This window comes from Dendrobates tinctorius, unplaced genomic scaffold, assembly GCF_039654945.1.
Source record: "Dendrobates tinctorius isolate UK_male_01 unplaced genomic scaffold, ASM3965494v1 ptg000030l, whole genome shotgun sequence".
Taxonomy (NCBI): domain Eukaryota; kingdom Metazoa; phylum Chordata; class Amphibia; order Anura; family Dendrobatidae; genus Dendrobates; species Dendrobates tinctorius.
In genome coordinates this window covers 36,300,492-36,326,721 of record NW_027361698.1, presented here as the reverse complement: position 1 = coordinate 36,326,721, position 26,230 = coordinate 36,300,492, and the positions used below count along the sequence as shown (strand labels likewise).

The following is a 26,230-nucleotide window of genomic DNA, read 5'->3' as shown; positions in this document are numbered from 1 at the left end:
ATAACAGAAGGACTACAAGTCCAAGCAGGACAAGGACGAACATGGCACAACGGACAAACATAAGACAAGGCACGGGACAAGAGATGGAGTACGAGCACGGAGCGTGTGCAGAGATGCACGACAGGGCAGAGTGCAAGGGCACAGAATAGAGGGAGCGCCCCACAGACCAAGCAGCCATGCAGGGACACTACACAATACTCAGGCCCTGAGCAAAGGAAGGGGCGGCCTGATATAGGGCATAGCACCTCCTCTTCCAGGTCAGGACCAGGGGAGCACTTCCGGGTTCAGATCCACAGGATAACAGAGCACAGTCACATGATCAGAGTTCCAGACACGACGAGACGACTGCAGATCCAGTGCTGAAACCTAGACAGGTCACATGATCATAGTTCCAGACATGACGAGATGATTACCGAACCAGACAGTGCAGGATCTTTAGGAAACGTCACATGATAAGCATTCCAGACATGACGAGATGATTGCAGAACCAGACAGTGCAGGATCCAGGCAGGGACACATGATCAGGGACTCCTAGACATGATGAGAAGATCACAGAAGGCAGAGCAGAAACGCAGGCATCCTGCAGCTCAGACATGAGGTGAGTGTGCACACTGCTCTAGTGAACATGCAGGACAGCAGACAAGATATGCACATCGCTCCAGGAGTTCTTGAGACAAAACAGACATGGCAGACATGACAAACATGGCGGACATGACAATGACCCAGAACAATCAAATCAGATTCATTTTTTGAAAGTAAGTAAATAAGCTACAGAGGTCATTCTAGTAACAGTTGTGTTCCAGGTGCCCCCTTGGGTCGTATAAGTTCCCATCAATCAGAAATACTGCATGCTTGCCTTGGGGCTGGTGGCCAATATGTGTTTCTCAGCTTCATCATGTCAGTGAAAGTCATGCAGAAAAATGGAAGGAAAAAGCCTTCCTTCCTGTAACACACCAATATAGCTAACACCCTTCCTGATGAGTCTTTATAAAGACTGTTGTGCTGGAAACTATTGCCTTTGACCTTTTATAACTCTTTTTAACCATGCAATAAATAACATGAACACACCAAGCAACTAAAGATGTTTTCCTTGCTTCTGACTGTTTCCATCACTCGTTTGCATTGGCCAAGACTGAAATCAGAGCATCCTCGGAGTGTTCTCATCACCAGGGACACCTACATATTTCTGCTCTGCTAAAATTCGGAATATGTTCTGACAGGTCTGAGAGGCTGCTGTCTCGGGTTTCAGTAAGATTCGCTCTGCTGGTATTAATACAAACAGTTTGCACTCCCTTTCACAGAGCTCTCTTCATATGCAGGCTGAAGTCAGACATCCGCCTTTGAACTCATTTTCTACATCGTAAAACATAGCTAAACTTTTCTGGGTTCTTTTGTCAAGCTCATCTAACAGATTTTCTTCTCAGAGGTGAATGAAGATGCCCTTGGGGGTTGCTGGCATGCAAATATATATCCTTTCTCGGTTTCTGACATCACATATGTAATATTGTTGAACATAAAGAACAAAGGCGTCTTAGACTAAAAGATGGTATTCAAGCAGGTAAAAGCCATTCTTGTGTACTTAGCTCAGCAGCAGTGACCTCACCACTTACTCATTCTGTACTCTATGTACCCTTACTTAAACATGGCACCGATTCTGGAAGTGAGAACATCGGACATGCCAACCTCCAAAAATCGTTCTCTTCCTTCATTTGGATCAGTCCACATTTTGCAAACACAAAGAGACCTTTCCGCACTTACACAATAACAATTTATTATAAATATTGTAAACTACAGGATTAACAATTCCACGTAGATTAGTCACGTGGTCCTGTTATGTAATGTTATTAAATTAGGATACATTGGAATTAGGGCCCACTCTTCAGGTCTGCACAATGTCATAGGTCTTATAGTGATGAGGTCATGTTCATATAACCTAGGACAATTTCTTTAAAAACATACAAAAAGCTATGTCCTAAAGAAGAAATCAGGCAATATCACTATAACTTCTTGATGAAAATTCTCCAAGATAATTTCTATTTTTGCAGCTTATCCTTGTTAATTTTATTGGGTTGAACAACCATATCAGGCACAGCTCATGGACTGGTGTGAGAACATCAGACCCTTTATTTATAGTGCTTTGCAATCCCTAAAGGCCACGTTACACACAACGATATTGTGAACGATATCGTTGCAACGTCACCATCTTGGTGACATTGCAGCGATGTTGAAATGACATCGTTGCGTGTGACATATAGCAACAATCAGTTGGCTGATCGTTAATCGTTGCCTAATGGTCTGGGCCATAAATCTATCGTTGGTCTCCCGCTGGGCAGCACACATCGCTGCGTGTGACAGCGAGAGACCAACGATCAGCGAGCTCCCAGCGCCATACAGCAGACGCTGGTATCCCGGGTAAACAGTGGGTAACTAAGCGCCGCGCGGCGCTTAGATACCCGCTGTTTACCCTGGATACCAGCGTGCTCTCTGGTCCTGATCGGGTATCCAGAGTAAACAGCGGGTAACTAAGCGCCGCGCGGCGCTTAGTTACCCGCTGTTTACCCTGGATACCAGTGTGCTTGCTGGTCCTGACCGCTGGTGAGTCTGCCTATGTGACAGCTCACCAGCGATCAGCTATGTCACAGCGATCCAATTCACATCGGATCGTTGGTGGGATCGCTGGGACATTGAGGCATGTAACGGGGCCCTAAAAGAATATTTTACACCATTAAATTCAACTAGAGTTTTTAACAATACTGTTTAGGATAATTTCTTATTGCTACTCTATCAACAAATTACGGTAATAATCGCTCTAAAGCCAGTTTCACACGTCTGTGAAGCACTGATAGTGCTCCTATTGCAATACCCAGCCCATTTGCAATCTCTCCTGATGTGAGAAAATGTTCTTATTTATACCTATCATGTAGTCAACTAGGGTCAGAAAACAGGGTGGTCAAGCCGATTATTGCGATCTGAGCACAGTCCATGTTTTACAGCCATGTGAGACCTCTCTAAAGTGACATGAAGAACAAATCAATAGTAGCAGATGCGGGTGTGCTGCACTGCTGGTCGGTATGAATTAAGAAATATTTATGGAGTCCAAGTTATTGCAAAATAGTTGCGGTTATAACCTCAACATGTATCCAGAACTACTTCATCAAGAGAAACCACAGAAAGTTACTTTGTCTGATTTCTCTTGATGTAGAAGTTTTGGATACTTGGAAACAAGTTGAGATTAAAACCGCAACTATTTTACAATACCTTGGACTCCTTGGATATTTCTTAATTCATACCGACTGGTAGTGCAGTCGCATCTCCTACTATTGATTTTTAAGTTAGATCCTTCAACTTGCGGAGAAGCAGGAGCTACATTTATATATCGAGTCTTTAAAGTGTTGTGCTTTCTCACAATACCACACAAATAACGCCCTATTGTGCATTTTGTCTCCCCAATCTTTTCTCAAAAAGCACAAAATGGCATAAAGTATTAACAACAAAAAAAGTCGTAATACAGATAATCAGCCAAATCTTGCTTATTCTATGTATTGCAACACTGAAAAATCCAGACCATGTTTTTTATTCTGCAATGTAATGTCAAATATAAATTTTGATTGCATGGCTAAGAAAAATTACAAGTAATTAAAAACTTTGTCAAATCACCCTTAAAATACATAAAATATTTTCCCTAAGTAGAAGAATAACCACAACACTTACTTTATGCCAATACAATTGAACAAAACTACTTGTGGCTTATGTTACAGTGATAGAAACTAATTCTTTGACGACATTGAACCCTAGGGCTTCACTAGTCAAAAGCATCTGCCATTTGTTAGTTTGTTAGACTGATGTTTAGCCACAATGGAAACCAAGTCATTGCCAAGTGGTTGAGCACTAACAAGCCTCTATTGGCCAAATGTAGACAGAAGATTGTGTTAAGTAAAAGGGAAATACCCCAGCTATCTACTGGGCTCTCACACATCTGTCTATTACATTAACCCTATCCCCTTGTGCATAGCTACAGTAATCCATTTTGAGTGTCTGATGAATTTAAATATCCCACAGATGGTTTTTTTAAAAGTTGATAATATCATCACGGAAGCCTCTCTTTCCTGGCTTGTTTTCCAGGGAATAGGATCCACTTAAAATGAGATTTTCTACATATTTCCCACTTTTAAATATCTCACTGCATACAAATGGATCAAACATAACACATACGACTCTTTACACACTGCGTCAAAGCCCTACATTTAGTGTTTATGCTTGGAAAAGCTTCGGATGTACAGTATTTGGTAAATGTCTCCATAGGGCCTATTTACCGGATAGAGGCCACAGGTGTCCTGTTGATGTCTATGAAGGTGGTATACATTAGTATTTCTTTCTTCAACTGTATTGAAAAGCGCAACAGACTGTGCTTTCCTATACAGACGGTTAGGCCGGGGTCACACTAACCGACGCAAAATACGGTCCGTAGTTTACAGGCGTAATACGGATGAATAACCCCTAAATAGTGCTCTGTATGTCATCCGTAAGCAAGGTGTGTTCGCGTATTTTGCGCATCTCTGCATCCGTATGTAATCCGTATGGCATCCGTATGCTGAGATTTTCTCGCCGGCTTGCAAAATGGACATATAATGGATCCCTATGACAGGTTTTATAACACAAAAGAAAGAATAGATATAGACACAAAGAATGCATATATATAAAATTTGTGAGGTGTAGGTGTTAATTTAAGGGGTTAATTCGTTGTAAAAAAATGTGTGGGCTCCCGCAGTAATTTGTAAATGCGGGAGACCACATATATTTTACAATGAATTAACCCCTTAAATTAATACCTACACCTCCCAAATTTTACACATCAACCCTCATCTAATTACTAAAGAGAGACATACAAAAAAAAGCATGAAATGAAATGGTATGTAAACCATGTGTCATTTCATGTCGGGTTGGGGAATGATTTCACAAAAGCCGGCAATTGAATTAGCGGCTATTCTGCTATGAAGAACTCTGTGAAATATAAATATATATGTGTCTCAATGACATGTGTATATATATATATATATATATATATATATATATATATATGTGTATGTAATCTATGTGTCTATATCTATTCTTTCGTTTGTGTTATAAAACCTGTCAGTGTGATTTTACTGTATCGCGCACTGAATTGCCGGCTTTTCTAAAGGACACTGGGTGCGTATTTCTCGCAAGTCACATCTGGTCCGTGTGTAATGCATATTTTTTGCGCACTCATAGACTTGCATTGGCGTACTACGGGCGTAGTACGCTGACAATCACAGCATGCTGCGATTTGCACGGACCGTAGAATACGCCCGAGAAATATACGGCTGTTGGGAGCTGCCCCATAGAGAATCATTTGTCCGTGTGTAATGCGCGCTTTTAACGCCTCTCACTCATCCGTATTCCTCGCCAGTGTGACCCCGGCTTTAGAGTGAAAAAAGTAAACTTTTTGTTACAATGGACCCTATGGGCCAGAGCTTTTCTGCCAAAGGTATACATTGGGAAATCTTTCCTGTGTATGCTGCCAACAAAAGGCTCAGATGAAATTAATTTTTCATTCCATCATACATTTACATACTGCCACTGAAGAAAACATTTTATGTACTAATTACTACATCAATAACCTCACCCATCACCCAGAAATATTCATTACCGAATCATCAGCAGCACAAGATAAAAGTAGTATTAGAAAATATAGACACATTCAATGATCCTGTCTTTACAAGGGTTGTCCTGGATTGAGGCCTTATCCAACAGGACAGGTTATCAATATCAGCTCTATGAGTGTTTGGCACCCCAACCAATCAGTGGTTGTCTGCACCAGCATCGGCCAGATGTAAACAATCCAAGGAGCTGGATCAGCACAGCTCTGTACATGGCCTAGTGGTTGCACCTAGGTACTGCACCTATCACCAATGTAATATTGATGACCTAACCTATGGATGGATCATTTTTACTGTAGGTTAGTCCCAGAATGCCCTTTTAACTGTGAAAGTAGTAAAAAAAATTATTATATTAACATTTTCCGTTTTCTCAGATAATTACCATCAGCCCCTGATCCCAAATAAATTGCCACTGTGTGGTACAGCCATCTTATTCCAATCTCTCAAAACAGAGCAGTATAGATAGAAATCAATGTAATCAGCTCTGTTCTTATAGCCATGTATCACACATACGTCAAGGGACGCGAAGGGGAAAGACTGGGTTGGGATAGAAAACCACACATACACGTCACAATATTGCCCAAACATTCACTTAATATGAATATGTCATGTTTCACAAGAGATTTTCTTGTAATAGCTAATACAAAATGTATCAATAAGAATAAACTACCCCAATGTACAGAAAGATGGACATCAGGATAGAGTGCAGACCTATAAGCTGGTTCTAATTAGTCGAACATCACAATTCACAGAGAATCTGGCAATTTCTGCTTCCAAGACCTCTACATTCAGACCCCGCAGTTCTAATCCCCCAGAAAGCATGATTGTGCTCAGCTCGCTGTCCTTCCTGGGGCCTCTTTTCTAGGGAAAACAAATCCCGTCTGCATATTGTCTTCATAAAGCAAGTTCTCAGCTTATGCAGGTAACGGAGATAAATTACCAAAATTGCTCTTGGAACATGATTGCATCTGATTTAAGTCTATCCTCACATACTCCAGAGACTTAATGTTCCTAAAAAAAACACAATACTGGTCCCATTTGGGATTCCATGTTGAAATATTGAATGTCTTACTAATGCACTGAATATTACTATGTGCTAATATAGCCTGTTCTAAGAAATGTCCTCTCAGCATTTTTCTTAGATTCTTCTTATCAGCGTCTGCCAAGCAAAAATGCATTACTCTTGATGTGTGCAACATAATGAACGCATATAGAAATGGCTTTGTCAGGTTCAAATGATCGGACAAATTGTAGTCTTCATACTTCAGAGAGTTTGTTATGGTGAGATGGCGCTAACACTGGAGCTTCCAATGGTAATCACGCATTAGACAATGCCTCAAGCTTGGTTAAGAGGCCAACATAATCACTAGCTGGTCTACAGATGCACCGGTGGAATGAATTAAAAGTATTTTGTCCTGTTAAGACAACCCCATTTCCAAATAGTATCACTATCAGTCACCTGTGTACCCACTTCAGAAACCCAAAACAATAATATTATTGGTGGAAGCTACGATTGCAAACATTTTAGTAGGTGAATGTGTATTACACGGTCAAGTCAAGTCCTTGATGCTAACAAGGCTGAAGAGCTCCTTAATGGGGGAATTGCTTATGTAATAGTCATGTGCCCCCCAATACTTGCTAAACTAGACGGAGAAGAGCGTGTAATAGGAAACAGCTCCATTCCTCATGCACTAGTTTTAGTAAATGGCATTAGATGGCAGATTAAGCAAGCTGTTTATGGCAGTTTTCTAGGTTAAAATGTCCTGAAATGTCACCAAAGTTTTGTGCAATCATTACTTGCACAAAAAAAGTGGGGTTTTTTTTTGCTACAGTCCAGGGCGAGCTTCACCAGTTTTTTGGAAAGTGGTTGAAGCTCGATTGGGAAGGGGAATGGCCAAGCGTGCCCTACAAATTCATCATAATTTAAACTGCAAAGGTGACGTAAATTACGACGCACACATAGACTAGTCCTTCGCAGCTGAAAGAAGCACCAAATTCATTATAAACCAATTTGAATTTGACGCACCTCACTTCAGCGCACACTTCAGTCTTGATGAATCGGGGCCTAAGCCTACAAGATGGTCATCTTTTCAATGCGTAGCCGCCCAAAGCACAATCCAAAAACAACTAACTGTAGCTGCTAGAGCCCCGGGTCCATGCAGAGGCTTGTAAGGAAAGCCGGTGTGCCTCATCTGCCTTCTGAAAGTAAAACAGAATCTTGGAATGCTTCCTCTTATGAGGCATCTTGATTTCTGCAAGAACTTGTAAGTTAAGGTTATTTCAGGTCTGAAACTGACTTCAGCACCTACATTTGCATTACAAGTGCTGATCGAAACTGAGCTCATCTCTTAAAACTCCATCAGGCTACAGATTCCTGCCAGATCCAACTTGCTTTTTATATGTCATATTTACCTTTTTTTTTTCAACTTTCTTTGCGAAGCGTCTATGTCTCAAGAATGCATGTGTTTCAATGGGGTCATGAGTACTCTCATATTTTATAATGCTGCATATTGCAGTGTTTTACATTGTACAGTTGTGGCCAAAAGTATTGACACCCCTGCAATTTTGTCAGATAATACTCAGTTTCTTCCTGAAAATGATTGCAAACACAAATTCTTTGTTATTATTATCTTCATTTAATTTGTCTTAAATGAAAAAACACAAAAAGAATTGTCCTAAAGCCAAATTGGATATAATTCCACACCAAACATAAAAAAGAGGGTGGACAAAAGTATTGGCACCGTTCAAAAAAATCATGTGATTCTTCTCTAATTTGTGTAATTAACAGCACCTGTAACTTACCTGTGGCACCTAACAGGTGTTGGCAATAACTAAATCACACTTGCAGCCAGTTGACATGAATTAAAGTTGACTCAACCTCTGTCCTGTGTCCTTGTGTGTACCACATTGAGCATGGAGAAAAGAAAGAAGACCAAAGAACTGTCTGAGGACTTGAGAAACCAAATTGTGAGGAAGCATGAGCAATCTCAAGGCTACAAGTCCATCTCCAAAGACCTGAATGTTCCTGTGTCTACCGTGCGCAGTGTTATCAAGAAGTTTAAAGCCCATGGCACTGTGGCTAACCTCCCTAGATGTGGACGGAAAAGAAAAATTGACAAGCGATTTCACCGCAAGATTGTGCGGATGTTGGATAAAGAACCTCGACTGACATCCAAACAAGTTCAAGCTGCCCTGCAGTCCGAGGGTACAACAGTGTCAACCCGTACTATCCATCGGCATCTGAATGAAAAGGGACTGTATGGTAGGAGACCCAGGAAGACCCCACTTCTTACCGAGAGACATAAAAGAGCCAGGCTGGAGTTTGCCAAAACTAACCTGAAAAAGCCTACAACTTTTTGGAAGAATGTTCTCTGGTCAAATGAAACAAAAGTAAAGCTTTTTGGGCAAAGGCATCAACATAGTTTACAGGAGAAAAAAAGAGGCATTCAAAGAAAAAAACACGGTCCCTACAGTCAAACATGGTGGAGGTTCCCTGATGTTTTGGGGTTGCTTTGCTGCCTCTGGCACTGGACTGCTTGATCGTGTGCATGGCATTATGAAGTCTGAAGACTACCAACAAATTTTGCAGCATAATGTAGGGCCCAGTGTGAGAAAGTTGGGTCTCCCTCAGAGGTCATGGGTCTTCCAGCAGGACAATGACCCAAAACACACTTCAAAAAGCACTAGAAAATGGTTTGATAGAAAGCACTGGAGACTTCTAAGGTGGCCAGCAATGAGTCCAGACCTGAATCCCATAGAACACCTGTGGAGAGATCTAAAAATGGCAGTTTGGAGAAGGCACCCTTCTAATATCAGGGACCTGGAGCAGTTTGCCAAAGAAGAATGGTCTAAAATTCCAGCAGAGCATTGTAAGAAACTCATTGATGGTTACCGGAAGCGGTTGGTCGCAGTTATTTTGGCTAAAGGTTGTTCAACCAAGTATTAGGCTGAGGGTGCCAATACTTTTGTCTGGCCCATTTTTGTAGTTTTGTGTGAAATGATCAATGTTTTGCTTTTTGCTTCATTCTCTTTTGTTTTTTTTTCATTTAAGACAAACTAAATGAAGATAATACCAAAGAATTTGTGATTGCAATCATTTTCAGAAAGAAACTGAATATTATCTGACAAAATTGCAGAGGTGTCAGTACTTTTGGCCACAACTGTATATATATTAAAATTGTGCAGCAAGTTCCATAAGATCCCATCCATCAGCATATATTCTCCGGTTTTCAGTGTGCCCTAGTTGTGAGGCTGGTCACAGGTCTTCGATATTTCAAATAATTTTATTTTGTCATTTGTTTGCATTCTTGACTTGTCATGGCAAACAAGTCTCTAATAATCAACGCCAATCTTATTGCATCACTGTAGATCACGGTACCGGTGTGGCGTTATACTGCGCAGCACATATGTAAGAGTTTTCTCTTTTTTTTCTTTCTTTTTCCAACTCTCAGCAAAGTAAGGCTATCCATCACTTAACAGAGATACTTCCTGTTTTCAAGCAGTTGGGAAGGCATGACTTCCAACCCAAATACTTGACTTGGCAGGCTCCACATGTGTTGATAGATGCTTTTCTAACCACTTCATTCCACCTGATTTTTTTCATACAGTTTCAGAGATAGGGCAGATGTTTGCAGGAGGGACCAAAGAGGGGAGTAGATGGAAGATCTGGAGACTTGAATGAAAATGCCACTGCGGCAACAGATGGATGACAGAGCTTATGGTATTTCGGACAGATGTTATTCGATAACCTCAATATGACATTACAGAGAAAAAAAGTTGGTTCTCATCCAAAAATATCGGCTTCTTTTTGGAGAGAAAACTCTCCGGGCTGTAACAGTATCTGTGTTGCTGTATTTTCTCTGCATTTCTTGTCCATCATATTAGCACCGGCTGATCAGATTACCAGTGAGGTGTCATACAGGCACACTGTATAGGTAAGCCACTACAATTACACACTATTGTTTTATAATTACAATAACATTCTGGGAAGACTGGGCAGTCTCAGTGTTAAATATTATATTTTTAACTTTTTAAAACTTTTTAGCTTTCAAAGACTTTAATGATAACGAGATTCCACTAGTCATCGGCTGAAACTGTAAAAATCAGCTACATGAAGGAGTTGCCCACTTTTGTTGCAAAGGACTGCTAATGATAAGCAAATTGATGGGACTGTGTCGCTGTAAGAAACAGACAGAAGATGTGGGTTTTGAAATAGAGCAGTCTGAGTACCATCCTGACGAAGGTGCAGAACACATTGGGGCTGATGCAACGTGCCTATGCCAGGACACCGGTCTAAAACACTTTGAACAAAGTTAAACAAAAATATTGCGACTTTTGGCATTTTCATGCCATTTTCAAGAAGTTCTGCCAAAAATGGGCAGTGTTGAGGAGAAGGAAGAGGTGTACACACCCGCCCATCACATTTATTTACTCCAGAAATGTTACTCCAGTCTCTGATTGGAGTAACTTTTCTAGAAAGGCGCGTGAAGGCACATGGCATGGATAAGATGCCCTGTATGTAACAGGTGGCATGAGCCTTTTAAAGAATTCAGCACATCTTATTCCTGTGTTCTCATTTAGACTGGCATACGAAATGCCAGTCTTAATGAATTGGGGCCATTGTACTTAATAAAAATGGACACATCTCCCGACTGAGCCAAAGTAACATTTTTGTGTTTTTGATTTTATCAAATTAATAAATTTTTAGGTGAATAATAGACCTGTCGCATCTGTGGATTATTATATGTCACCGCGTGTTAGGAACAGCGGAACGCACTAAATAAAAATAAATAATAAAGTGCGTTCGTCGCTCGGGGTCCACCATGCAGTAGGTGTTACACCACTGCTTGGTAATGACAGACGAAGAATATGGCGGTATAATGCGCACGGGTTAGACTTCACCTGAAGTGCGCAAAGCGGGCTCTGTTCACACACAGAGGCGCGGCAACATAAACATACAAAAACACTGAGCCTGTTAGTGTCACAGACCACAGGGAAATGCACACACGGTATCTGGTCACAGGAGCAGGACCCAAGACAGAGGAGATGCGTCCGTCTAGACCTACCGTGTGTGCGGCGTCGCTACTGCGGATGCCAAGGAGGGCTGCAACTGCAGCGCGGCGTAGGCCACGGCTGCTAGTCGACAAAGCTAGGAAGCAGGCGCAATGTCGGACGCTAGAGTAGAGGTGCGGTGTGCACAGTGGCCTAAGGCTTGCCACTGACTGGCGCTGACAGCTGAACTAATTCCCTATCCACATACGTAATATCAGAGGGAAGGGGTTTCAAATGAGTCAGTCACCAGAGTCATACATCCGTCACCATTCACACATTAGCTTGAAAAGTCTATACTAGCGCATGGCCGAACGGTCATGCGTGCTTTTTATAGCCGTGCAGGACCTTCCAGATCTCCGAGATGGACCAATGAGATCTGGAGCAGGACCTGGGCACATGACTCCCAATCTCCAATGGGAGATCGCCTCGTGAGCATGCCCAGTAGGAGCACAGAGGAACTTAGTCTCTGGAGCGGTCTGCTGCAAAGTAATCTTCTCTGCAGTAGATAGACAGCAGGAGACCGCAGAATGTGAGGCTCTGGATTCCTGCAGAGCAGACGCAGAACCCAGACGCCTAACACCGCGCCTCCCTCCTGCTAAGCTAAACCAGCAGGCTAATTCTTTATCCTACCTTCATTAGTTACAGTATAGCTGTCAAGGATCAGTAGGGGACTTTCCTGTGTTAGGAAGGCAATTCATAGTCCAAGAACTTACCAAAAACCATTCTCAAAAGTGTCCAGACCAAGACAAGATATCAATACATTAGGCGGAGAACAAGGTTGTATAACATCTCAAAACACATCTAGATATTTATGGACGTTTTGAAAGAAGTTTTTGACTTTTGGAAAATCCAACCTGATTGTATTAGACAGGTCTATGAAACAGATGACTGCACTATATGCTAAACTACCCCATCTATGGGATCCCACCGCTATATCTGAGCTAGATTTCCTAATTGAGATAATTCATAAGGAACCAACAGTAACGATATTATGATGGGAAGGTAATAACAATCCCTCAGATTCTAGGCGTTCTAATGCAGGAAATCATTTTGTTAGTGAAGGACCACTTTTTCGATGGTTCTTCTGCACAATGTCTAGAAGGAGGTCTTGAATCTTACTAGAATTTTGGTGTTATCACAAAATTGTAAATATTGGTCTAAACAAGGGCACAATGAGACACCAGTATTTTTATGTCGGAGGTTTTTTCCGCATAGAACTCGTAACTAGTACAGTCTATCAGGCTGTTCACTTGTTCTTGTATTTTTTGCAGACCCTGGTTTCATGAGAGAAGCTTAAGGGTATGTTTCCACAGGCCGGATTACACCTGGATTTAGCTGCGGATTGAACACTGCATACAGCCGCAGCGTTTAATCCGCAACGTCCAGATGTTACAGCATAGTGGAGGGGATTTTATGAAATTCCGTCTCCACTATGCGTGCAAACATGCATCCGGCGACCCTGCGTTTCCAGACAAGTGGTGCGTCTTTTTAAACTGCAGCATGTCTGTTTACCTTGCGGCTATGCTCCATCACCGCAAGGTAAATAACACAGTCCTATGTATAGGGTGCGGCGTTTCCGGATGTGTTCAATGAGCACATCCGGAATCACCGTGCGTACAGAAGGGGGAGGGACTTTGGGCGGAGCAGGGTTTCCGCTCCGTCCAAAGCGCCGACAATACGGCCCGTGGAGACGTACCCTTAGAAAACTTCTCAGAAGCAAAAAATAAATATGAAACAGATGGTGAAATCTGACCAAATACTGATGAAAATTTGATCTAGAACACTCCTGAAAATTTGTCATTTTTTCTTTGCACACGAGAAAAGTCACCGACGTCTATGAGCCGTTAGAATATTGGCAGTTGTAATTCAATTGTCACTTCCAATAATCTAAGGAAGCAGAATTGTATTTGCTTGTAAGGGCTCGCTCACACCAATGTATAACACGACTGAGTGCCGTGCAATGTTTTATGCCAATTCAGCGTGAGAAAACAATTGGATCTCCCCCACCCATTCAATTCTATGCATGCGAGTGAAACATTGAACTGCACTCAGATGTCATCCAAGTGCTGTCCAATGTATGCGCATAGAGACAATGGAGAAGATGGAGAAACTAAGTTCTCCATCTTATCCCCACCGGTGATACGATTCTCTCATGCAAGAGAATCACAGCGCAGTAAGATTAACTATCACCCGATCCTCTCGCATCCGAGAATTGTCGTGTGCTTGTTATGCTTATCATACCTTATTAAAGCAGACAGTATAACATGATGATATTAAAATATATCAATATATATGCAATACATAACTTGAAGGGAATCTGTCACCAGGTTTTTGCTATGTAATCTGAGAGCCTGATTCCAGCAATGTATCATTTAGTGGGCTGTGTTCTGCGCGTTCAATGCAATCAGTATTTTATCAGCAGGAGATCATCACTATAGGGCTAGATGTCTCATGCCTTCAGGTCCAGCCACACCCCTAGCATGGACTAGCTGCTTTCTGTAGTGCAGACGGGATTATACACAGCTCAGCAACTCGGCTATATCTGCAACAGAGAAAACAATGATACTATTCCAACTGCTGCATCCAATAAGCGAAGTCATATATCGCTGGAATCAGGGTCTCTGCCCCTACATCATGCTGCTATCAGATTCTATAGCAAAAACCTGCTGACATTCCCTTTAAGTCATGGCTGTCATTTTAATAAGGAAGCATCCTTTTCAAAGAGTAGGAGGTGTATGAACAAGTAGGACATAAATGTGGTCCAGATGTTGCTGGGCTAAAAGAAGGCTGTTTTAGGGAAGCTGTGGGCAATGTATCTGCATACGTGGGTATAAGGGTCAGTTGCTATGGGTCGCTTGTAATTTAATTTGCATAAATCTACAAATTTATTCTTGAACGTCCTTCTTAGGCTAAGTGCACACGTACCGGAACTCTTGCGGAAATTACCGCGAGAATTCCGGAATTCCAGTCCGCGGGAAAATCGCATTTTAAATTCCCGCGATTTTCCCACGGAAAAACTAGCATTTTGCAAGCGTATTTAGCTTGCAAAATGCTAGCGTTCTCCAAGCGATCTGTAGCATCGCTTGGAGAACTGATTGACAGGTTGGTCACACTCGTCAAACATAGTGTTTGACAAGTGTGACCAACTTTTTAATACTGAGGCTGCCTATGCGGCATCAGTAGTAAAAGATAGAATGTAAAAAAAAAAATAAAAAACGGTGTTATTCTCACCTTCCGACGTCCCGCGCATCCGTTCCCAGTAATCCTTTGCGAAAATGCCCGCGATGACGTCAGTTCTCGCGGGATCGCGACGTCTCGCGGTTATTCGCGATGACGTCGCGCGAATGACCACGAGACTTCGCGATCCCGCGAGAAGGGACGTCATCGCGAGCATTTTCGCAAAGGATTACTGGGAACGAGAGCGTGGAGAGAGGCGGGAAGACTGCGCGGGACGTCGGAGGGTGAGAATAACAATATTTTTTATTTTAAATTCTATTTTTTACAGGGATATGGTACCCAAAGCCCGGAGGACAGTCTCCTCTCCTCCGGACCGTGGGTACCATCCGCAATTGTTCTGCTTACTTTCCGCATGGTGTGCACAGCCACATGTGGGAAATAAGCGGAACAATGCATTCCTATGGGTGCGGGATCGCCGCGATTCCGCAAATTAATGAGCATGCTGCGTTTTTTACCGCGAAGCGAATCCGCCGCGGTAAAAACCGCAGCATTAGCACAGCATTGCGGAATCCCATAGGAATGCATGGGATGCTTATTTTTCGCGTTTTCGCGGCAAAATCGCGCGGTTAAAACCGCCGCGGAAACGCGAAAAAAAACGCCACGTGTGAACTCAGCCTTAGAGCTTAACATGATGAGAGTAGAACTGAATGAAGGAAGACGTGCAGAACGTCGGAAAGCACCAAATGCTAAAGTCTATTTTCATGCAAGAGCAGTAGGCTTATAACTTGATCAAGATATTATTTTTGTCTTTGGTTTTATTAAGGAAATTCTCACTTTCATGTTAACAATGAAGGAAGAGCTGTAGGGAATAAGAATAAACATGCTTATGTAATGCCTTACACAGGGCTGCCAAGAGCCAGGCAGGGTATAGGAGGAGGCGGGCAAGCTGGAGCAAGTTGCTGGAACCAGACCATGGAGTTGAGGAGATCCTTTTCATCACCTCCTTCCTTTCAGTGCTGAAAAAATCTTAAGGAACAGCCAGATGCAGTTACCAAGGAAGCCCCTTGATTGCGAAATACAGGTAGCGGTGCCAAGAAAATAGCAAAACAGGCTCAGGCTTTCAGAAAAGAATGTATGGAGAGCGCGGCATGGAATAAGTCCATTATTAATGGGGAAAGGGGAGACCTTTATACCTTAAATACATTTTTGGTTCTCTCCCATAACGGCTTCTCCAGAGAATGCAAATTAGTTCTGTATAATCAGCAACTCGAGGAAACTGCAGTTGCATCTTTATGAGCTAGCGTCTCAGTAATACTATGAATTTACATAGAAATGATAGTAGGGAAGCCATAGACACCCAGACAGGGCAAGGAGGACATTTCCTACATAGCTCTGATTCACAGATTTACGACATTTAGTTATATGTGAAAATGAAGCAGATTATCTTATGTAACAAAAGTATCTCACTTCTGGAGAGAAGGGAAACCCAAAAATCTCCGGCTTAAGTATATGAAAAACAGCACAACCTGGACAAGTTTCTTGCAGAACTACTGTGGAGTGAAAAAGGTGACTTTGCGGACCTCGAACTTGTTTGTATAGAAAAACATAAATACAAAGCAGAAATTCTGTACCAAATCGGTCACCATTATTATAGTGAATCACTGTAGAGCTAAGATTAGTAAATGGTATTGGCATCAGAAGGGGGAGCAGAGATACTAGTTACTGGTAATGTGTGTCAAGGCGCAGTCCTGGGTCCCAGTGTCAAATCCGAGTTCTGTAATACTGGGGTCTTTTCAGTTGGCAATATCTTTTTTGCCAAATTAAAGGGTGCTTTGGTTGGGCCTGTGGGCAGGTCTTCCTAAGCTGTGGCTTAGAGTAGGAAGAGAAGACTCTGCCTACAGTCCCGGGCATATCATTAAGTGAAAACTTAAAAATACTGATTACGCAAGAACCACCATACGAATTTCTTCACCCCAGGTATCATTTCAATCAGTGTAACACTGCCAACCTGATAATGCTCTTAGTTTACTGAACAAAATCCTGCTGACAGGTTGCTTTAAGGTGGGGTCCCTGTTTAATCATAAACAGAACCTCATTTGGAACAGAGGCTTAAAGGGAACCTGTCAGCAGTTTTGGCCACTATGAGATACGGCCACTGCCTTTCAGGGCTTATGTACAACATTCTATTTCCGGACCGGAACGCCCCCCCCCCCCCCCGAGTGAGTATAATAAGACTTATTTTTATCTTTCAGGTCGAACCGGGGGCTTATTTACAGCATTAAAGGATGCTGTAGATAAGCCCTGAAAGGCAGTGGCAGTATCTTATATCGACCAACACTGCTGACAGGTTTGCTTTAAAACCTACACGTGTATTACTTTCAGGCAGAATCTACAGTATGTTACTATTGCAGTTTATTAGACATGTGGCTCCCCTGGAGCAGGGCACAGCAAACTGCAGACCTGTGGACTAAAACAGCAGAAGGGCTAAACCAGTGGCCAACGGGCCATTCATCTGCAACCACACGTCACTGCTATCTGCATCTTCAGGATGCCGACAGGAGTAATTCATTGGTGGAGAACGGTACCACATTTCCATCTTCTACCAATCAGCGAGTGAAACAGCATTCATGATGATATAATTTTATTGCATTGCCTGTGCACTTCGGAGAGAGCAGAGGCAGAGCGTCGGGGGAATGGGAGCGAGATATGTGGTTTTGTGGTGTTTTTTTTATTGTGTATGGGATGTTTGTATGTATATAGGAGGCTATATTGGGCTCATGCTGTATATGGGAGGCTATATAGGGCTCATACTGTATGCTGTAAGTAACAGGGTATGTGAGGGCTCATACTGTATATAAGAGGCAATGTGGGGGCTCATACTTTATATAGGAGGCTATTAGGGGGCTCATATTGTACATAGGAGGCTATTTGAGGGCTCATGCTGTTTATAGGGAGGCTATGTGAGGGCTCGTGCTGTGCAAAAATACATATTTTCAACAAATGAAATTTCTCAACATTTTATTCAATTGGAGTATTATCTAAGTTTTTCAATATGATTTCTATCATTTGCAATGCAAAGGTTGATGCTCTTTGCAAAATTCACATGAACTCAATGTAATAAATCCAGTGTGGACTCTTTAGGGACACACTGTATTTTAGAGGCTCATACTGTATATGGAAATCAATGTGAGGCTCATGCTGTATACAAGAGGCTATATGGGGTCATGCTGTATGTAAAAGACTGTGGGGCTCATGCTGTATATAATAGGCTATGGGGGTGCTCATGTTGTATATAAGGAGTTATGTGGGGACTCACTGTATATAGGAGGCTATGTAGGCCAAATGCTGTTTATAGGAGGCTATATGGAACTCACACAAGAGGCTATGTTACTATATAGGAGGCAATGTGAGGCTCATGCTTTATATAGGAGTTATTCTGGGGCTCAAACTGTAAATAGGTGGCTATGTGGGCTCATACTGTATGTAAAAGGCTATATGTGGCTCAAACTGTAAATAAGAGGCTATGTGGAGCTCATATTGTATATAGGAGGCTATGTGGGGCTGATGCTGCATATAAGAGGCTATGTGTGGCTCATGCTGTATATAAGAGGATGTATGGGGTTTATTCTGTATATCGGATGCTATGTAAGTCTCACACTGTATATACAGGAGCTATGTGGAGCTCATGCTGTATATAAGAGGCTATGTGGGGCTCATGCTGCATATAAGAGGGTATGTGGGGCTCATGCTGCATATAAGAGGGTATGTGGGGCTCATGCTGCATATAAGAGGGTATGTGGGGCTCACCCTGTATACGAGAGGCTCTGTAGGGTTCATACTGTAGATAGGAGGCTATGTTGTACTCACACTGTATATATGAGGCTATGTAAGGCTCATCCTGTATATAGAGGCCATGTAGGGCTCATGCTACATATAGGAGGCTATGTGGGGCTCACACTGCATATAGGAGGCTATGTGGGGATCACCCTGTATATGAGAGGCTCTGTAGGGTTCATACTGTAGATAGGAGGCTATGTGAAGGCTCATATTATTGTGGTGTAGTAACCACTGTGTCCGCTAGGGGGCGCTGTGTGGAGGTCATAAGAGAACGGATGAGTGGCAGAATCCTGAAGGATGGTTATGTATCTCAAAGTGGGTGGCTTTGAGATGGAGACTTGTGTATGAGTGATCAGCAATATCATTGCTGTGGTGTTGTTTCAAAGTGTAGGGGAGAAGTTTTCAGGTAGCTAGAGAGATGGGCGGGTTCTGGTTACCTACAAACCCACCCAGGGGTGTGTCTGAAAACGCCTGTAGTAAAAGGCTATGTGAGTGTGTGAAGGACCTGTGATGAGGTCAGAGTCATGTGACCCAGTGGGCGTGGCTATGAACGATATAATGTGGCCAGGGTGAGTCACAAGTGGGTGCAGGGACTTGGTTGGTCCAGAGCGGAAGGTCCCTTGCGCAGGATTGTCTCCTGGCTAACAGCCTGTGTGTGGCTGTGTGTAATGGCTGCCAGAGCCTGAAAGTTCCCTGGAGGGATATGGACATCTGCAGCATGAGTGACGGAACCATGTGGACACCCTGACGTGGGTGAGATAAATGTGGCTAAGAAAGCCTGTATGCTGGACATTGAACAACCTGTATGAACACTGGGTTTACAGAGGGAAGCAATAACGGACGCTCTGCTGTTTATGTGAAGTTTTGTTGATTGCTTCTATCGGTTTATGCTGCATAATAACCCGCATGGACTGCTATGGTTGATGGAAAACCCGTGCCGGATGTGTTTTGTTCGCTGCCAAGCGAGAATTCCCCAAGTAAATGACAGCGTTACCTCACACTATATATAGAGGGGCTTTGTGGTGGCTCATACTGTTTATAGGGGGCTATGTAAGGTGTAATACTGTATATAGAGAAGCTAGGTGGGGGCTTACACTGTTTATAGAGGGTCTGTGTGTGGGTTCTTACGGTATATAGAGGACTTTGTGTGGGCTTATACGGTATATAGGGGGGTCTTTACGGGCTCATATGGTGTATATAGGGGGATGTCCGCATACTTAATTCTGCTCAATATTAAAACAATGTTACAATGTTAATATTTATATTGAGATTTAATGTCAGCCTATTGGTTTTCACATTCCACAACAGTCATGGTCTCTCATGTGGTCCTTTTGGAAAATAAAATTGCCCACTTCTGCCTTGGAGGATCATTGTTTGATATTTACTTGGACTTTTCTGTGCGACAAGTTTTTATGGCTAGAGGCAAAATCCCCGTTTATCAAGTCCTATCTATCATTCTCCTGCTGGATACTTGGATCTATCTCCTTAATTTATTTCCTATGGTTGTTGGGAATGTAAGAATGTAGAATGTAAATCCGCAAGGGCAGGGTCATCTCCCCTCTGTACCAGTCCGTCATTTTAAATTTGTTTACTGTTAACGATATCTATAACTTTGTATGTAACGATATCTATAACTTTGTATGTAACCCCCCTTCCCATGTACAGCACCATGGAATTAATGACACTATACAAATAAATAATAATAATGTGCCATCAGATTATTCTTGAACATTTTAACAGCAGCACGCTGCCTAAATGCTTCTCACTACAAACAGATGTCTCCCTTCAGTACAAAGTCTTTATATCAGAATCAAGAACATCAAAAAGCTACAATACCAACTGTCTAAAGACCCTTAGACTAATCTCAGCTGTATCCATCGATATCAGCGGCTATGGCCATCTAATCTGTATGGGCTTACCATACAAGTAATGGTCAGGGGAGATGTTGATCGAGCATGTATGATTTTGGACTGCTGATAGCGTTGCTCTCCCGGAGATAGGCTGCCGGCATATGTATCAGCCAGTGTCTTTCTCATAGTGAACAAAGGAATACTCGGGCGAATGAGCACTCCTGTATCTGAGTCAGCTAACATAGCTGTTGGTTGAACGATCGGCCAAAGCAGTGTTCAGTCACCAACCACCTAATGCGTATGGCTCGTTTATTGTAATGATAAGATATTTTCAATAAAACAATAGATCTTTGGGACATCTACTGGGCTGTTTGTGATGCATTTATTCCTCTCACTCTTCTACCGTGTCTTTTTTGGTGTTCTTCTATCCTTAACTGTCAATAATTGTACATTGTCATATGCCTGCTCCCGGTTTGATGAGAGATATATAGAGCTTCACTTATCTAATGTTCTTTATAAGTAATGCTACCATGACTTATCTTTTGCTTTTCATTTTGGTTGATTTCCAGTACCCTATTATTTCCTGATACAGATGTGTCAAGATCATTGTAATAAAAGGAAAGGTTAAATGGACATCAAAGATGCATCACACATGAACTTAAGGTCCATATAAACTGCATTGTTTTTTTTATAAATGAACATTTCTAAGATTGATTGTTCACGATAATCTTGCAGTCTGAATAAGGCGCCGATCACCAAACAAGCAAAACGGTGTGTGTAATGATTTTTTGTGCTGCACAAAAGATCGTTATTCTCAGCAGCAGTGTACACAGGACTTGTGCTGCCAATAAACAACAATGGCAGCCTGTGCGAACTGCATGCTCTATTACAGATCTCTTAAGGCCCCGTCTCACATAACGAGATCGTTGGCGAGATCGCTGAAATGTCACCGATTTTGTGATGCAAAAGCGACCTCACCAGTGATCTCGCTATGTGTGACACATAGCAGCGACAGGTCCCCCCACTGGATATTGCTGATCGTGCTCGAATGTCCTGGGCCATTTTTTCAATGTTGGCGTCCCGCTGCCCAGCATGCATCGCTGTGTTTGACGCCGACAAACGACCTTGTTGGCGACGCAGAACTCAGGGACGCAGGCGTGAGTCATCAGAAAAGCTGCTGTGTGACAAGGTACCAACGACCGCCGAGGTCGTTATACGGATCGCTGGATGGTTGCTGCGTCATAGACGAGATCTGCCTGTTTGGCAGCTTACTAGCGACCATGTAGCGACGCACCAGCGATCCTTACCAGGTCGTATCGCTGTTGGGATCGCTGGTGCGTCGCTATGTGAAACGGGACCCTTGCACAACGTTTAGTTTGGATCTGAGGCCAGGTCAGCCTGTGTAAACGGGCAAATTAAATAAAATAATCGTCGATAAGTAACCAAGCAGCTAATCAGCAGTCTTTCTTTTCCCCATTTAAATGGACACTTACAGATATATACAATCATTGTCTCATATACTGTCAAAACATGTGAGAGGATTAAAGTGGTGTACTCTGTAATCTCGGATTATTACTGACTCCAGACTCAGAAAACACTATAGAGAGCTAATGCCCCTCGTTCACTGTTCAAGGACTCATGGAACTCACCAGATTTTAATGACAAAAGTCTCCAAGCAGTGACAATCTTTTTTGGTTTTTTTTTTAGCTCTATAGAGCTTTCAGTCTTAAATCAGTAGTGGTCTGAAATTACTATCTTTAGCCCTATGGTCACCACATATGTATCTATGACATCAAAGTATCATTTTGACTAAATTTCCATTTAAGTACAACTTTTAGAATGAATGAAATGAGCATTATGTATTTTGACTATGACTCATTTATACTACATATGAAGGTATACGTTTACCAGTGATACTTGGACAGTGGCCCTGAAAATGCATAAAAAACTAATTTATGCAAATAAAGTGAATTTTAAACAATTTGCACCTAGCCCACTGAGGCAGCATCAATTCACACACATAATTGGGATGCGTAGCGCCACCATATAAAATTCCTCAAAACTTGATTTTTTTTCACAAAATACTAGATTTTCAATTAAATAGAGTAGCAATTCTGGCACTGTGAACGGAGGCATCCACCACGTAGAAGTAAAGCCCCTTTTTTTTCCAGCAAGACTGGCATAGTATGATTGTGCATTACTCCAGTCTTGATGAATCGACTGACTAGTCTAAAAAGTAGGTGAGTGAGCATACAGTAATTATAAGACTGAGTGCTGCTCAGCCGGTGGTTTTCAGCAAAATGGGCATTCCAGATGTAAGTTACTACACTGAGTGAACAATTATTAGATGAGTATTTTGACCATATAAATTTTTTTCCACACATTTTCCAACTCCAAGATGTACAAACTTAAATTCTTATTGGATTAAGCATATCAGGTGATGTCTATGTATGTGATGATGGAGGATGTGGCCTTAGGATATCAACACCTCAGAGTGTGAAGAATTATTGGACAGCTTGTTTTTCTCAGGCAATATGCTCCAATAAAGAGATCTAACAGTCTCCAAAAAGTCAAAAATTGTTAAAAGTCTTAAAATTGCTAAGATATTGGGGCATGAATACAGAACAATGAAAAGTTTTGTTGCAAATAGTCAACAGGGTCGCAAAATATGTGTGAAGAAAGAAGAAGCACGTTAACTGAATAAGTTTTGAGAAGAATCAAATATGAAGTGATCTGGAACCCATTATCCTCCATTGCTCTCATGTTCCTGAGCTGCATCCTCTCTGGAATTCCCAGAAGTACAAAATGCTCAGAGACATGGCCAAGATAAGGAAAGTAAAAAGATGACTGCCACTGAACATAACACATAAGGGGAAATGTCAAGACTGGGCCAAGACATGTATGAACACAGATGTTTTAAATGTTTTATGAACGGATGAGATAAGAGTGACTCTTGATGGCCAGATAGGCCAGTGTCTGCAGCAGAAACTGGAACAGACCACCACTTCCACTCAGACGCCAGCAAGGTGGAGGTGCGGTGCTGCTATAGGCTGGTATTATTAATGATTAGCAATTTGGACCTTTTCAGGTTCAAGATGGATTCAACATCAACTCCAAAACCTAGTGACAATATTTAGAAGACACTTTCTTAAAGCAGTTCTGACGACACATCAATTAATATTAATTGTCCAGATGTCTATCTTCAGTAGAGCAAGAGACATAGGACATTATCTTTATGCTGACTATTTGTGTTTTCCTTTGTTGGTCAAGAAACACAGATTATTGTTCGTATGAGCCTGTATATGGACTTTTGCATTGCTGTTTGCTATAACTCATTTTCTGCTATCTTTGAGGGACAGGAGCATAGGGTAATTGAACAATATATGTTTGTTAATATGTTGATTACACATTGTATCAGGCCAGCTTGTTTGTTGACCTGCAAAACAGAGGACAAACTATGCAGATTGATTAAATACTCAGTGAGATTTAAACTCACCCCACCTTCCCCCTGACCTTTGGATGAAGGCCTGGAGGACATATGTGCATAAAAAAAGGGATATTCTATCCTTCAGGAGAAAGAGAGAGACTTTACAAAAACCACAGCCAGGACAACATGGCTAAAACAAGAGGGACACAGATATGTCTTTCTACAGGTTGCCAGTTTAAAGGACCATGGTCGTGGCTGGAAGAATACAGATTTGCTCCACTGACTATCATTGAACCTTCAAAGATGTTTGGAAAATCCAGGTGGGGACAATCAGGTCACCTGGTCACGTGGCTCAATGGACTGTCAGCTTCCTAAGCTTGTTGTTACCTCCTCTCTGTGGGTGACTGCCAAAAGCGGGGTGACACTGATGGGGAAGCCCCAAAGATGCAGCTGCTCTAATCCCGGTGAGTCAGCGGAAGGGTGAGACACACTAATATGCACCATCTTGTGCACTTGCTGGCACTATTCTATATGTTATTGTCTGTTTCATGGTTCAATAAAGTATTGCTACACCGTTTTACCCTCACCTTGTGTTATCTGAGTAGTATTGTGCCCATGGTAAAAATAAAATGGGCGCTCAGTAGGATGAGCCCTGGTCTCGGGCTAGCAGACGAGAGCACTCACTGACCCCAGTTTCTCAACAGCAGTGGTACGGGAAAGGCCTCATTTTTCTAGAATATGAATGGAAGGCATATGACTATTGTTAAATTAGAGTGGCTATATTGATCACTGTTAATTTTTCTTTCTATATGTCAGAAATGTATTTTTGCACATTTTGGATTTATTCTCATTTTATCATATGAAAATAAACAATTGAGATGTGAAATTTAACGTTTTTCATTTAGTTACTTAATAATTCGTAATAATAGTTGCCCAAATATCTATGCACACAAATATTCTGTTAAGAAAGACAAAGCCTCACTTTTACTTTCTGAAATATTCAGGTTTCTTATTACCCTTTTGAAATGACCGACAGCACTGTAGTTATTCAATAATAAAATTATTAATCAATAATCCAATTTGCCTAATACTTGTGCACACAGTATCTATAGGCTTATACTAGCATACATAGCCCCATATTCTTCTATGATAAAGAAAAAATAAACCTTCCTGTTACGCCATAGAATAGTTTTGTTGACTAAGTAACTTTAGTTACTAAAAAATAAGTATACTGATGTATTCTGGCCTGATGGAGGCCATCACTGAATGAACAGGGGAGGGTGGCTATGGCTCTGGGTTGTCAACCGTCCAGAAATTCCAGTCCAGTCTGTAAATTTGGGGTATTTTTTTGCCGGCTGTAAAAAAAAAAAAAAAAAAAAAATTTAAGGCGTCCATGATTTTTTTTGAAGCTGAAGAAACTTATACAGATTATTTTTATTGTAAATATCACAATTGTACAGGTCACAGAGAATGCAGCTGATGTCGTCTTCGTATCAGAATTATGGGCTGTAGACAAGTAAAACGTATAACACTGGTCAACAGCATTTTTGGTGCCAAAGATATTTCATCGAATTTAGGGTATTTTTGGGGTGCTGATTCTGAATATGTCATCAGTTTTGCCAGATTGGCTCAAGTTTTTGAGATTTTTGGTATCTTATTTATAGCACTTGTTGGTAAATGCGACGCATCATCTCATTAATTTCTTTGGATTAGTACTTGAACTGAGCAGTTCTCAATATAGTTTTGTGTTAATTAGTGTTCTAAAAGTTTGTTCATAGCTTGATTTTTGCACTAACTTTATGTTGTTGTCTGTTTTCCAGTGAAAAGCATGAACTCATCAAGAAGAAGTTGTCTTAACGATCCAGACTCATTCTGTTACATTTGTGGTGAATACACACTGCCAAAACATAGAAGAAACATAACAGACTTCGTAAAAAAAGTGTATTTTGCCTATTTTGGGGTTATGCTTGGGGACCAAGACAAGTTTTGGGCACCACACATAGTGTGCAAAGCATGTATCGAATTATTACGAAAATGGAGCAAAGGACAAAGAAAAAGCTTCAAATTTGGTGTTCCAATGGTGTGGAGAGAGCCAAAAAATCATCATGATGACTGTTATTTATGGTAAACACAGGTACAGGCACATCTTCACAATGAGGGACAGGCCTTCTTGCAGATTCCATGTTACTCCCATTTTCGTTTCTTAT

The 26,230-nt window shown here is 41.7% G+C and overlaps 1 protein-coding gene across 4 annotated transcripts in view; it reads right to left on the bottom strand.

Moving 5' to 3' along the window:
• The window catches only part of AFG2A (AFG2 AAA ATPase homolog A), a 739,142-nt gene that overhangs the window by 81,771 nt on the left and 631,141 nt on the right, over positions 1-26,230 (bottom strand). The window contains exon 15 of one of the 4 annotated variants that reach the window (XR_012231536.1): positions 24,611-25,378. The exons of the other annotated variants lie outside the window; for them this stretch is intronic. The gene's annotated coding sequence lies outside the window, so the exon portion shown is untranslated. The remainder of the gene's footprint in view (positions 1-24,610; positions 25,379-26,230) is intronic. 4 annotated transcript variants of the gene reach the window in all.